Below are 11,736 nucleotides of genomic sequence, written 5' to 3'. Positions count from 1 at the left end.
GCTGATTAAGAACATGTCAGCAAAGAGAATCTGAACCAGAGCCGGAAAAAAAAAAAGTTAAACGCAACTTACCGTATTTTGAAGGCGAGGAAGGCAGGAAAGAGCACCTCCTGCTGTGGCAAGAAAAAGACAGCAGAAAGTCAGCAACATTCACACTCAAAGCAAACATCAAACATCATCAAACACACAGAATGAGACACTTTGATCTGCCGGGCTCCACAGGAAGCCAGCATCTTTAGAAAATCCTCCAAATGTAAATTAATTTACTACAGAAAAAGATCCCGAGGCGCTGGTGTGCAACCCAACAGCAGACATCAGAGGGTTAAACTCAAAAAATCTGCAGCTCAGCTCACAGACGCTTCAGCCCTGGTGAGTTCATCTCAACTGTAAACCATGCTTTAGTCTCCCCTTCTTCACCACAAACAGCCCAGCTAACACACCAGATAGAATTGTACACGACTCCTCAGCCGATTACAGAACACACGGTCGCAAATCTGTTTGCGTTAGCATCTCAGCTAATCACTGCTGACACTGTGAAACATTCCAGCCTCTTTTAAGCTCTAAATGTTGGACGAGAATTTTCCTGCAGGCTTTTAATGGACACTCCAGTTAGGTTGATAAATGTAATGGTTTTGCAGCCATGAACTCACCCATCATAGAGCAATAGACATTAATAGTTGGGCCGCTCAAGTAGGAGTTACTCTGTTTCATTGTACTACTACCAAAACCAAAATGTAACCTGTAAAAATTGACCTTTTGACCTCTTTGGGGTAGAGTAAAAAGATGTCTGCTTAGAGTTAGCATACATTTTCTTAATGTAACCAGGATCTAAGCAACATTAGCATCCATCTGAATATGTGTAACCATTAAAAATCTTTCAAATCTACTACCCGACTACCTTGTGGTATACAGTAGCACTCTCATAGTTGGCTTGTTAGCTGTATTAAGCTACACAAGCAAGTATCTACCTTGTTGCTGAAGTTTTAATTTCTGCTCGATGGCATTCAGGAGTTATCAAACAGTTGGTTGATGTTATTGAAGCTATTTTGACTGCAGGTTGTCTTCTGCTGTAAACATGTCTGCCTGGAACGGTTAATTTGAACATAAACAGTAACATTTTGATCCATAGGAAGAGTTAGCTTAAAGTAGCTCGACCAGAAAAAACTGCTAACCCTACATCTTTGTAAACTTTTGCTTAGTCATTCATCCATCAACCACTGATAAACATAACATGTTCTTTAATATGGATTTCACAGTAAAACAGGAACGTTATGGACCATAAAACCAAAAACAATTAGCTTCAAGAAGCTAAAATGTTAGATAGACCTGAGGGGAAATTGCAATGTTGTGTGAATAATTTAAGATTAGTAACTTAATTTCAAATTTGACCAACATTATTAGTAACAAGTCTAGCTTTCTAGTGTTAATTGCTCTGTACCAACTACAAATTGGCCATAAGACCTGTAAGGTTTGATTATCTTGGCCACTTGTGGTAAAAGCTGCTGTTAGCATATTTTTTGCTTACTCATGCAACCACTAAACACTGAACAACATTTACATTGTTTGTCGTAGTTTTGTTGTTAGACACAAATGTTAAAAACCTTTAATAATAGTACTACATTTTGGTCTTCAATAACTCATGTGGCTTGTTAGCTGTATTATGCTACACAAGCTAGTAGCTAGCTGGTATTTTCATGTCTGCTGTTTGGTATTCAGCAGCTAGCAAACAATTGGTTGGGGTTATTGAGGCTTTTACACGAAAGCCGCCTGTTGATGTAAACTTTGTTTTATTTCAACATTGAGCTTGTACCAAAACAGACCTTGCAGCTATTAACCTCACGTTTATTTCAACGTGTTTGTTATATGTAAGAAATATTCTCACCTTGGTACTCAGATATTTTCTAGTGGTCCAGCAAAAGTGTTTGAATTGGATTCCCTGTTATTTATACTTCCTGGTTCCACCATTTTTGAATAAGAGGGGAAGATTTAAGTATGTTTTTGACAAAGAACTTTTTGTTCTGAAGTTGGTGGTAACATCTATGTTACATTGGTATTAGACGGGGATTTATGCTTGTTGCTTTTAAAATAAAAAATGTTCATATTTCCATAATTGTCTGTTTTGTTTTGTTTTTTATCTGTTTCAAATGAGCTCCCCCCACTCATGGTTTAGTCCACTCAAACTAGTTGCCAGGAAGTTTTACCAGTTTAGAAAGGGTTGGCGATACAAGAAGAGCCCTGTCATGGTTAAACCTTAAAAAGGTTCTGGTAATAAATGTATTTAATAGGGATGGGCAGATCATGGATCATAAAGTTTGGGTTTTTATTTTTATTTGTGCTGAAGAAGATTCAACGCTTCAGGGTTTCATTCTCAGGAAGAAAAGAGACATCTGGCGGCATACTGAAATTAAAGCAGCCGTTTAAAGGTGGGGCCGAATCATTGGCACAACACCTCAATGGGTCAATCTCAAATTTCTGCATTTAAAGTAATTTAAAGCTACATGTTTGGCTTGGTATGATTAAGATTCCATTATCCCCCAATGATAAATAAACACTTCATAGTCATTTGCTATCAAGTGACCTTTAAAATGACAATGGATGTGAAACAGTTCTCGTATATGATTAAAGTACATACTGTAGGCTTAATGTCGAAACACACTTGTAGGTTTTTCTCTTATGGCTAAAACAGATTTCATACATATTTAAAATCAGAAGTGTTTTCTAAAACTTTTGATTTATTTTACAGATTTGTTTTTGGAAATATAATTTTCCTTGGAGCTGGGTTTAAGTCAGCTTCTTTTCTGGCTCAAAATTTAGCCAGCCTTGTAAAAAAAAATGATTACACATGGCACCAATGATGAGAGTGGCAGAGACGTCTTGAAGCCAACTTAAACAGGTGGTGATAAAGAGTGTTTCTTGTCATTCAGTACTACAGAGGGTCCTCAGGCCCTGCCCAGGGTGGCTCTCTCAAATACCTGGGAATACACAAAAAAAAGATTTATGGTTGAACAAATGCAGCTCAAAACTTTCAACTGTACATATAGTCAATCTACAGAACGCATTACCTGCAAAATTCCACAGTGGCATTGTTCACCTGTCTTTGTGCTTCTACATGACTGTCCAGCAAGGCCTAGAGGTTGTAGTCCTGAGGCTGAGCTGAGGCCCCCGTTGTCCATTCTCTCATCAGCCTCTTGACTGCAGCTTGCTTATTTCCTTGGATCGAAACACCACGTCTTTGATTCTTGGGTCCAGTAAGGTGGGCATAGACAGAACACTTACTTTCTCCAGTATAGTTTAGATTTGTCAAACAGATTTTTTTTTTTCCAAATTGTTGGCCAATTTTGCACCAATGCCATGAGGCATTTGAGCACTGTCCAGCAATAACGTGCTTTAACATTTTTATCAAGGGAATTGGAATTGGATCCTGACACTTTTCTTCTTTGACAGCTCCACAGTGGCTTGATGGAAGGGACCCAACACAACAAGACTCTGCTGGGAGGCCTCCTCAGCACTGAAAGGTCATATGTCTGAGCTGAGAGAGGTCAGAGCTGCACCTAGAGGTTCTCTTAACTCTGGTGCTGTTCCACATTGTGTCTACCTCTGGGATTGGTTTTACTACCGTCATCCTCAGACTTGTCTTCATGGCACACAGCTTCTCCTCTGCAGGGGTGCTCGACTTAATGTAAGCCACAATTTTGCAGGCTTGATCGACGTGGATGTTTTCCAGCTCAGGGGTTTGTACTGTACTAATAATTTTTCATCTACTACATTCAAAACATGAGTAAATCAGTAAGTGGGTGTGAAACCTTATTGGTTTATTCTATGCCAGTAACTGTCAGCGATAGCAACAGCCAAGTGATCTGCTGTGTGGGTGAAGGGAAACTTTTGTATCCCTAAATGTAAAGTGATCGGCCTCAGATTCTCAGATATAAAATGGTCTATCACTACAGGCATCCATGTTAAAAAAGGTCCACATACCAGCAGTAAGACTAACTGTAGAGTCTGCCTGACCTCAGCAATGGCCATCTCCCTGGTTTTCTCGTATCTTGGGATTGTGCTCGAGTCAAGGATTTAACAAACTTGTGAAAGCTTTCACCCTCTACCACTGAAAATGCTCGGCCATCCTTGACTGTCAAGTCCACCAAGGCCTCATCCAACCTTTGTTTTCTGGATACTATAAGGCAGACCACTTATATAAACATTAAAGCTTAATCATTGAAACCCATGATTACTTCTTTCTGGATCATAAAATAATCAGATAATTTATTATTTAAGAATACTTACAGTCAGGATATCCAGCATTGACAGGCTCAGTGCTGTTGGCCTGCTGTGTATGATTTTCATCATGCTTTGCTTGAAGATGCTTCGACGTGAATGAGGTGTTATTAATGTATGGAAACTGAATTCGGGCTCAATCTAAACATCAGAACTCAAACTATAGCTCACTTCAATTCAAAATGCTCCCAAAATGCAGAGTGGTGTTTTCCTCCACTACTTTCTGTATCTCACAAACAATCTCCTCCCAAAAAACCCAACAATGTTAAGTTTCACTGCAACCAACCCGTCAAACCCTCTGACACAAAGAACTGACACACTGAGGTTCATTAGACTGACAGGAGATTTAGAGCTTCTGTATTGCTTGCCAATCTCTAGAAGCATACACAAACATAAGACAGAAAGAGCAGAACTAAAACAAAGACTTACTGATAAGGAGTCAAGGGAAACCTAAACCCCACACAAAAAAACTGGTTAAAAATATGCAAAAGGAAGAGGAAAGTATACACCGCGGGTGTTAGGATGAATCCACAAGAGGAGAGCACCAGAAAATATGACGTAACAAACTGGCACAGGAGGGAACGTACAGAGACTACATACACTCTGGGGTAATCAAACACAGGTGAGACTAATGACTCAGGTGTAGACAGTCAGGGTGGGGCACATTATCACAGTGGAGGGGAAACAAAGACAGCAAGTAAAACCAGACGCAAAGCACTAGGAAAGAACTTTCAAAATAAAACATGAAAAAACTACTTGGAACAAAAAAAAAAGGAAAATTCAAGAATAACTCGTGGCATGAGCTTCTCTACACTTAATGAAAATGGGTTGAAACAAACTGGATGAATACTTTGAAGCAGAATTTCAGACAAAACAGCATCACCGCCTGTCACATCACCTCCAGCCGGCCTCCAGCTGAGGATCGCTCGGCATGCTGTCTAAACATCCGTCCTTCAGGTCAGACGTGAGATTATCCTCGGCTGACTGACATGCTTGCCTTGTGCCTGTCAGAGTGGAAAAGCGGCTAAACGTGAGAGCACGACTCTGTCTGTCTCTGTTCTATACTTCTCCCTCACTCGGAGAGACACGCCGCGGCCCCTCTGTCCCTCCAACCTGCCTGGAGGTCCTATAATCTTTTTACAATGTGTTGAAACAGAGCAATAAATCTGTTAGCTTACAATCTAATTTCCCTGGCCTTTTCCAGAAATCCTCATAAACTTTTGGCGCCCCCATTAACGGCCCTATTGAATCAGAGCGCTTAATCTGCTTCCAGGTGAGGGGTCAGAAAATGAATGCTTTGAGATCCATCACGCTGACGGGAGCAGAGAAAACTGGGCGAGGGAGAGCGCCGGGGAAAAGGGCAGCATCTCTTCCTCATAGGTCAATAGCAGCCAAGAGAGTCAGTCATTCACTTTTTCCCTCAGCGCTGCTCTCATTTTCCATTTAATATGGACATCCAATTAATGTGAGCACGTCTGAGGCCGCCTGGATCCCCGTGAGTTATGGCCCATCATCCCCTCAGTTATGGCTCGGGAAGAGAGCGGATGAGAGGGAAAGAGAAAGGAGTGTAAGAAGAGGAGAAGAAACAAAGAGAGAGAGGTGAAACTATAGGAAAGGAGAGAAAAAAAAGAGAAGCAGGTGGAGGAGATAATACAAACAGGAAGTAGAGAAGATGAGTGCAGGATGAACGGGGAGAAAAAAAGGGATAATGAAAGGATATTAAAAGGAAAGCAAACGGGGAGGAGGAAGGAAATGAGGGAGGATAGACAAGTAGTAAGGGAAAAGAGGAGGGAAAAAAATGACACATGGAATGCACAAAACAGGAGACAAGGAGTAAAGGGAGGGGAGAAGGAAAAAAGGAAACAAGGAAAAGGATAGGGAAAAGAAAGAACAGTATCAGGAACATTTTGAAGAAGATAAGAGAAGAGGAAATTTAAATATTTGGTATTTTTTTAGATTAAGCACCTGGCTGATAAAGGCACAGTGTTTTAATGTTAACGCAAATTAATATGGAGTGAATTCACAACCTTCTCCTGTAGTTTTTCTAAGTTTGAGCATTGGTGTGTGAGGAAAGATTTAGCTTTAGCTATATGAGCCGTAACTTAGCGTTACTTGAATATGTAACACATGGACCGGACCACTGTAAACAGATGGACGTCAAACTTACCGAACTTCTTTCCGTACTTATGTGAGACTTCCAGAGTCTGTGATGAGAACAGCATCCCTAACAACCGCCTGCTCTTCAAAGTAGTTTGTCCTTCTTGAAGGGCCTTTCAGATGGGCGCTGCAACCCCCATGTATCGTCTATGTGTTGCAATGATACCATTTTAAAGTTTGGGCACTGGTGAGTTTTAAAAAAAGAAGCCGAGAAGTGTCGTCATGCTTGTGAAGCGGTGCCTTTGTGAAACATCACTCGTAGAGTAAGACCATCATTCAGCCCGGGAATGCTATATTGAGAGGAGGGAATATAACATGGTGTAAAACATGGAAAGGGAATAAGAAACGAGGAAAAGCAAAGACAGAGAGAGAGGTTGGCCAAGAAAACAAAAAAAAAAGAACAAGAGAGGAGAAGAAAGAAGAATGAAAAGGAAACGAGGAGAAGAAAGGAGAGGAGAGCACATCCAGTATTAGAGATAATTGATTGGTTGTTTGGGCAGCAATGGTGGCCTCTGATTGGCTGCTGGGAGGAAGAGCCAGATTAAATTCTAAAGTGGAGCTACAGACACCTGAGCTGTGTGTGTGTGTGTGTGTGTGTGTGTGTGTGTGTGTGTGTGTGTGTGTGTGTGTGTGTGTGTGTGTGTGTGTCCAAACAGCATTACAGCAGGGTCTGTGATATTAAACCTGGACAGCAGCACCTTATTGTCGCAGCAACAGGGATTTGTCATTGTACCTCATTATCCAATTAACAGCATGTGGGCCCGCGGCCAAACACACACAGACACACACACACACACACACACACACACACACATACACACACACACACACACACACACACACACACACATATACACAAGCCCTCTTCCGTGTGTGCGTGTGTTTCAACAAAGTTTAAATAGGAGATGTTCGAGGAAACTTTTAGAAATTAACACAGATGCGTCTTCATGACCTACATAAGCAAAGGAACCCATCAGCACCAGGGTTGATTATTTCAGTTTAGTTAATTCACATGCCCGTCACCTCTGCCAGAGGTGATAGCATGCTGAGGAGACAGCCTTTTTAAATATCTTCCATGCTGAAGATTCATGTTTCGCATTGAATATTTGAAATAAAGGAGGAGATTCTTTAGATCAGCAGAGAGATAAAATGTACACATTTTCCACAGGGGGTGCTAAAAGCGACATAACCCCAAAGTTCCTAAATTGTGCTTTACATGTTTGTGGGTAATTGGACTTGTAGAGTGCTTTTCTGACCTTCTGACAACTCAAAGTGATTTTACATCGTAGGTCAGACTCACACCTACCTATAAATACCCATGATGTGTCCATCAGTATTAGATGATCCCATTCATACATTCATACCCCGCCGACAAATTAGCCTGAGCAACCCGGGGTTAAGTGTCTTGCCCAAGGACATGTGGCTGCAGGAGCTGGGGATCGTACCCTCAACCTGTTGAGGGATGACTGACTCTACCACTGAGCCACACCCGCTCCGGCAGAAAATCCTCTAAGAGCTAATCCATAAAAAATAAAAGTATTTAGGAGGAAGGTTAAGTGTAATGTAGTTTTCTTTTTTGATAGTACAAATGCAAAATTTTTAATCCTAATAAAAAATATGGAGAACAACATGGAGGTGCATTTAAAATGGATTTCAACGCGTAATACAGTACAGACAACTGATTGCTTTGGAGCTCCAACCGGCTCCAGCAGACAACAAATTCACACACTAAACGCACACAGCCCGTCCTCGCCGCAGCTTGGCACGCAGGGCTCAAAGTGGACAGATTGAAACCTTAAGTGGAGAACAGAGAATGAATGAAAAGAAAACAAACTAATAAAGAGCAAATCAAAACACGGGTCATCCCTGTATTTCCCCCAGATTTGGAAGCGTTTTAGACTAAATGAGAAAAATGTGCATTTCATTAAATGCTAATATATGTGAGAGGAGCTCTCTGCGAGTGTGTCTGCGCTCACAGAGAGCTCCCTGCCCGATTCTGGAGGAAAATACGGGAGTTATTGCAAGGATCCGTGAAGTATTCCAGCATAGAGCCCTCTAAATCCTGATGTCAGATGTTTTATTATTAAAACTCTGAAACATTCAGGACACTCTTTGCCGTTCTCAGAGGCTCAAAGTCTGAGAGACGGACAGGCTGGAGTCGATCATAATGCCACATACAACAGACACATCTTAACTGATCATCCAACAACAATACTTATCACTCATTTATGAGGAGAGAGAAACAAATGCAACTGTTTCCAAGAGTGATGAGCCTGACATCTCTGTGAAAACATTTTAGACATTTTTGTCTTCCATCTGAAAGTTCTCAGCACAGAAGGAAACAGGAAATAAGCAGAGAGAGGGGGATGAGCTCGCTGACTTTTCCAGACTTTGTGGCAATGTGGTATGAATCCTACATCACTTCTGCCTTACACTTCATATTAAACATTCAGCTGTCAAAGCTTCCAGCAGGTTGGATTTTATCATCCAAGTTTTGTCAAATGTACCTCAGTCTGGAGTCACAAAATAGTGCATGAAAAAAAAGACACATTTTTAAGTAATTTCTAAGTTTTTAAAATGCATGTTTTCCTTTTTTTGTCCTTTATAAACTTAATTTTAGAGAGACGTCCTTTCAGTTTATGGACAGTAAGAACGACTAATACTAGGTCTCTACCACTGACTGCATATAAAGATGGACGATACACCCCGACCTCTTCTTGTTGTCCCAAAGTGAAGCCTATATACCTCTGATGATGTGCACTGATATGTGTTTGGAGCCAGAGTCTGTGTAGTCGAGATCAACTGGTTGAGCCTCATTATTGGCGTCATGCCCCTTCCTCTACCCAAAACACACTCACAGATGAAACAGCAAAGATCCTTGTGGTCAGCAGAACTGATTCTTGTGTCCGACTGAAGCAGACACTCACGATTTTGGAAAGTGCAATGACTCTTGTGTTAGTGTTCATTAGGCTTCCTCTCGCTGATTTTCATCTGCTCTGTTAATCCGGTGCAAAAAGCACTACAGGAGCCACATTTGTCACCCGAGCTGTCAATCAAACACATTTTCTTAGCATCAAACAAATAATTAAAACTAAACTTTTTAAAGAAAAATTAACACTTAATTAAATATATCATCATGATAAGAACAAACTACAATGACAAAAAAAACAATCTTGAGAAAGTTTATTTGACTTGTTTTTTTGAGTTTATAGTTTGACCCATGTCTCATCTGTCTACATGGAGGAGGCGGAGCTTATGACCAATACTGCAGCCAGTCAGTAGGTAGAGCTCTATATGTTTTGGCTTCACTTTTGGGAAGCTGTCATGTTGTCCATTGTTTTTATAGTCCACACTGGTTGCAGTATAGGAAGTTTCTCACTGTGGTTTCTTCTCATTGACCAAAAACATGCAGCTGACTGGAAACTGTCTCGTGACTGTCTGTCTCTGTGATCGTGTCAGCCATGTGATGAATTGGGGACCTGTCCAGGGTGTACCCACCTTTCAACCAATGATTGCTTGGTTCAGCTTTAGCTCCCAAAAGGATAAATGCATTTAACTAACGGAGTCTTCTTTTAGGCTTCAAGAAATCAGCTTCTGACTGCTACTTTCAAAACTCAAAGGAGCTTGTTTTTTCTGTCTCCTGAGCCTCCTTTTTTAAGTTGTTCCCTGCTGATATAATAATTATTAAGTGTTACCCCGACAACAGCTTGTCAAAAGGAGAAGGGAAAATTGGGTATTGTTTATTAGATAGAGCTACATGCTGCAAAACAACCTGCAGATGAGATAGAAAACACTCTGTTATAGATTTAAATTCCTGGTTGTTACTTTTGGTCTTCTGATTAGGTAGGAAACAGAAATGAGAATAAATCAGAGACATTTACTGCAAAAATACCATTAAAATAAACTACATTTTATGTGTAGGAAGATTGCGTAAGACCTCAGAGGATGGATTGGGATTGCGGTGTGTGTGTGTGTGTGTGTGTGTGTGTGTGTGTGTGTGTGTGTGTGTGTGTGTGTGTGTGTGTGTGTGTGTTGTCAGAGTCTGTCTGCGCTGCATCCTAACTGTGTTTTTAAAGGCCCTAATGTTTCCTGACATCTCACAGTTAAAGTATCATAGAGGCAGAATGATCGCCCCTGGCTAGCGGGAGAGAGACTGCCTGGGGCCTTTCGCTCTGGGCGAGAGTGTGTGTGAGCGTGTAAATCAGAGTGTGTGTGTGTGTGTGTGTGTGTGAGTGTGCCTTTCAACATGCAATATTCTCTGTGTCATCAGCTTAAACAGCTAAACAGGGTGTTCAAGGGAGCGAGTAGGAGGAAGACAGGAGAAGGGAATGGTGAGGAAGAAGAAAAAAAAACACACAGACGGAGATAGAAGAAGAAAGCTCTCACGGCCAACACGCAGCCTGGCTCAGCGCCGGACTCCTCGTTTAATGAAGGAGGAAATGAAGACGAGGGATGAAGGGAAGTAGAAGAAAGAGGGGGGGCGGGGGGGGGGATCCTTGTGTTAAGTCGACTCTTATTATCTCATTATACTTTCCACTCCCTCTCTCCACGTCTTTAAGTGTGTGTGCCTGCAAAGTGTGCTGTGATCTCCATTAGCAGCGATGCTAAAAGGGGAGAAAAGAGAGAGAGAGGAGACGGTGGTGTTTAAACCCGTTTGTTGTTGTTCCTGAAATAATCAAGCAGATATATAGTATTCTGCGCTAAATTATTAAAGTGTGTAAGGCTCAGAAGTTTGAGCAGATTGCCGCTTTTTTTTTTTTTTTTCTGGTTTATGTGCAGGAGGCAAGAGTGGTAACGATCTGCACCACCAGGCCTGAAACAAGCTACTGGAGGCCCTGTCTTGAGTTCTGATCTCCTCTTATTAGCGCTCAGATATTCCCCCTTTAGTGTTCTTTAAGGGCAAAGTTCTTCAGTTCCTATAAACAGGCAATTAACACCAGATCTGAGCTTGACTGGTGTGATTAAAGCTACAGTACGTAGGAATTTGGTTTAATGCGCTCTGATGCCCACCGAAGGTCTCCGAGTGTAACAGCAGTGTTGAAAAACTGCCACACACACCCCTTCCACACACTCCCCACACGGCTACATGAGAGGGTAACTTATTGTGCTAGTTGAGATATGTTTGTAAGGTTGCAAACTTATACAGCTCACTTGAAGATCGACAAGGAAAGAGATCACTTTTGGCCCAGGATGGATTTATTTATTTATTCATGTATTTACTTATTTGTAGCCTGAGACATAACTCGGGTTAGATAACTTTCCGCACCTGGTAGAGCTACTAAGCACGAGACAACGACGACACCGATA

At 41.4% G+C, this 11,736-nt stretch overlaps 1 long non-coding RNA gene across 1 annotated transcript; it reads right to left on the bottom strand.

Annotated features, from left to right (window-relative positions):
• Positions 1–2,712: 2,712 nt before the first annotated feature.
• On the bottom strand, positions 2,713–4,819 carry LOC114920532 (uncharacterized). The gene is made up of 3 exons (XR_003808854.2): positions 4,702–4,819; positions 3,063–3,238; positions 2,713–2,972 (listed from the first exon to the last, which is right to left on the bottom strand). It is a non-coding gene; the product is annotated as an uncharacterized lncRNA (long non-coding RNA).
• Between the last annotated feature and the right edge of the window lie 6,917 nt (positions 4,820–11,736).

Source organism: Labrus bergylta, chromosome 15, assembly GCF_963930695.1.
Source record: "Labrus bergylta chromosome 15, fLabBer1.1, whole genome shotgun sequence".
Lineage (NCBI taxonomy): Eukaryota > Metazoa > Chordata > Actinopteri > Labriformes > Labridae > Labrus > Labrus bergylta.
Note: the sequence above shows the minus strand (reverse complement) of the source record. Positions and strands in the feature narration are given on the sequence as shown.